At 39.5% G+C, this 3,414-nt stretch overlaps 1 non-coding gene across 1 annotated transcript; it reads left to right on the forward strand.

Moving 5' to 3' along the window:
• Window positions 1-232: 232 nt before the first annotated feature.
• Window positions 233-339, forward strand: LOC141616077 (small nucleolar RNA R71). Its single transcript, XR_012530451.1, has one exon. It is a non-coding gene; the product is annotated as a small nucleolar RNA R71 (small nucleolar RNA).
• The last annotated feature ends 3,075 nt before the right edge of the window (window positions 340-3,414 follow it).

Consider the following 3,414-nt stretch of genomic DNA (forward strand, 5'->3'; position numbering starts at 1 on the left):
AGCACTAAGTTGAGCACCCAATTGAGTAATAGAGTCCACGTCATGCTTCCCTCCTCTAATAGCCTTGCGAGGTCTACTATATTGTGAATTATGGACCGCCATTTCCTCAATCTTGTTCCAAGTTTGATTGTCGTCAACTTCGGTGAACATTCCATTTGATCCCATGTTGAGAATGTTTCTTGAGTCTTCATAAAGACCGTTCCAAAATTGTTGTACCAAGAACTTCTCGCTAAGTCCATGATGAGGACATGAGTGACAAATTCCTTTGAATCGCTCCCAAGCTTCATACAAGGATTCTTCATCTCTTTGCTTAAAGCCCGTAATTTGAGCTCTTAGCATGTTAGTCTTTTCCGGTGGATAGAACTTTTTGTAGAAAGCTAGAGCCAATTTCTTCCAAGAATCAATTCCGAGAGTAGTCTTATCAAGGCCTTTCAACGATTGTTTTGCGGTGCCAATTAGAGAAAAAGGAAATAAGACCCATCGAATTTGGTCTTGAGTTACACCGGTTTGAGAAATCGCATCACAATAGTCGCAAAAAGTCTCCATGTGAGAGTGAGGGTCTTCACTAGGCATCCCCCCAAATTGGCTTCTTTCGACTAATTGGATAAATGCGGATTTGGCAATGAAATTTCCGGTTAAATGTTGTGGTGTGGGAGTACCATTGGGTAGGTTCTCCTCGGTTGGTACGGAATGTGATGAAAATTTAGGCATTGTGGGTTGATTTTGTGTTGGATTTTGTGTTGGGTTCTCCTCACCTTCTCTTGCAAAAGGGTTGATTAACTCAATAGTGTTTGGTTGAATATCTACAACCTCACCAATACCTCTCAAAGTTCTCCTAGCAAGTCTTCTATTATTTGTCAAAGTCCTTTCAATTTCGTGATCAAAGGGTAACAAGTTACCTTGTGATCTTCTAGACATGCAAAATATCAAACAACTCGAAAATAATTAGAACAAACCTTGAGGAGTTTTACTTCCCCAAGGCAAAGAAAGACACAACTAATAACAAATTAAAAAAATCTAAATCAAATTAACACCGTCCCCGGCAACGGCGCCATTTTTGGTCGGTACCTCTTGTGAGGGTTTAGTTTTCGGTACTTGTCGTTAGGAGCACCTAGACCAAAACACAATTTATAACTCCACAAACAACTCTATAATTAGTAAAGAGGCAAGTAAAGGTCGGATCCCAAGGGACGGGAATTGAGATGAGATTTTCAATTGCAACTAGTGGTGTCTAAGGGTGTCACAATTTGGGGTTTGAAGTAGAAGATCACTAAACTAAATAGCAATGAAAGTAAACAAGCAAGATGATTAAAAAGGGGTGTAAATAATTGATAAAAGGCACTAGGGTGTCATGGGGTCATAGGGGATTCATGGGAATTGATCATACAAACATATTCTCAAATTATAAGCAAGCAATTATTGTTGTGATGGATCGAGTTGGTTTATATCTTACAATCCTAGGAAAGTTTGGGTCCCGGAGCCTAATCGATTAGATTGTACAACACCTACAAGTCGACTTAATCTTCCCTACTCAACTATATGCATGGTCTAATGAGACTCGAGTTGGTTTATGTCTTACAAGTCTCATTGAAAAGATAGGTGATGGGTAAAAAATGCAAGGATTCATAGGCTCGCATTTCATCAAACATAACATGTGCATAAGTTGAGATCACAACAAGCAAGCAAATAAACTATGAAAACATATTAATTTAAGCATGAATCATCCCCAATGTTGGTTTCCCCTAATTACCCATTAACCCTAGCTAAGGAAACTACTCACTCATTATCATGTTGAACATGCTAGCAAGGTTGTCAATCATACCAATAAAGTAAAACATGATGAATAAACGAAGATAATTAACAATAATTAAAAAGGGATTAAGAGAATTATACCTACTAATGATTCCAATAATAAAGCAAAGAATAATAGAAGTACTTGATGATTGATTGGAAGGTTGTCAATATCCAATAATAACCCAAATAATCTTCAATTACCCAAAATAAAAGATGAACGAAAGAGAGATTAAGGAAATGAGATTTGTATTAAAACTTGATTAAATGTTGATTACAAGATTAAAGAGAGATTTGATTGATATAAACTACACTAGAGATTGCTAAAAAGAACATGATAATCTAATTAGCCTAATGGGGTATTTATAGTGTGGATTAGGTGTAACACCCCCTCATACCAAGGTGCCTTACCAGGACCACCCTACCATGAAAGTGTGTTACCATCTCGGTTACCCGAGGTTAGTAAATATCAAAAGCGTCTGAACTAAGCACATTTATTAAAGTACCAATAAAATAGTGGTTACATCAAAACCAAATCTCAAACTGGTCCAACGAAAAATAAATAAATGTCTAACAACTAGAAATCATAACTACGACTCGAACAGTGGTGCTAAGACTGATGATGACAATTCCCCCATGACTGTCTCAAGCTCACCCATAGCAATACCTGTCAAGTCTGCTCACCATCCCCGAATGGATCACCGCAGGTTTTACAAACAACAACACGGGGTCAATATTACTCAATCAATGTAAGGCAAACAACACGGTAACCAGCTGATCATCCCCACTCCCCGGTCTCCCGATCTCACATAGTAACCGACTACACACCGAAGTGTGTAGCCCTGCCAGATTACCCATCGCAACAGGTAATCCACGCCGTCAGTGAGTGACCGCAGCCGATCCCACCATGTCCAGCTCATCAACGAGCGACTAAAACAAATCCCTGTCCCTTAATGTGCACATCCCCTCCCGTGGCGGGTTTCACGGAGGGTGAACTAGGGTGTGAAGCCACTCCTGCAAGTGACTCCACCACAATCACAACACACAGCATCACAACTGTCACAACCTCTCCACACCAACACCGTCACAACAACGCCCATACTCCGATGATCAGCAGTTATCAATAATCACGAAACAATCATGCCATAACAACTAACAGTAAACTAAGTAGGAAACCCTTCCTTAGCAATCAACAGTCGAATGTAGATCAGACAATCAGAAAGGCTCCTCTACGAAGTCTTCTCCTATAAAATAATCACATAACACAATTACATAATGAACAATACCCCCTTTATTCCCTAATTCCAAACATACAGTAGTCCCAATAAAACATAAATGACATAGGGAAATGAACTTACCAACAGTAGAAAGCGAGATTGCACGTAAGAGTCACAACGATTGCACACACACGAGATTAGAGGATTATTAGGGAGTGATTAGAGAGTGATTAAGGTAATCGTTAAATGATTAGGGTTAAAATGACGTTTTAGAAACTGACGGTGAATATAAAAATAACCCTAAACACTCCCGCATCAAACCGCTAAAACAACACTCGTCAGACCGGATACTCGGTCGAGTAAAGCTATACTCGGCCGAGTATCCTCTACTCGATCGAGTATTCCC

This window comes from Silene latifolia, chromosome 11 (genome assembly GCF_048544455.1).
Source record: "Silene latifolia isolate original U9 population chromosome 11, ASM4854445v1, whole genome shotgun sequence".
Taxonomy (NCBI): domain Eukaryota; kingdom Viridiplantae; phylum Streptophyta; class Magnoliopsida; order Caryophyllales; family Caryophyllaceae; genus Silene; species Silene latifolia.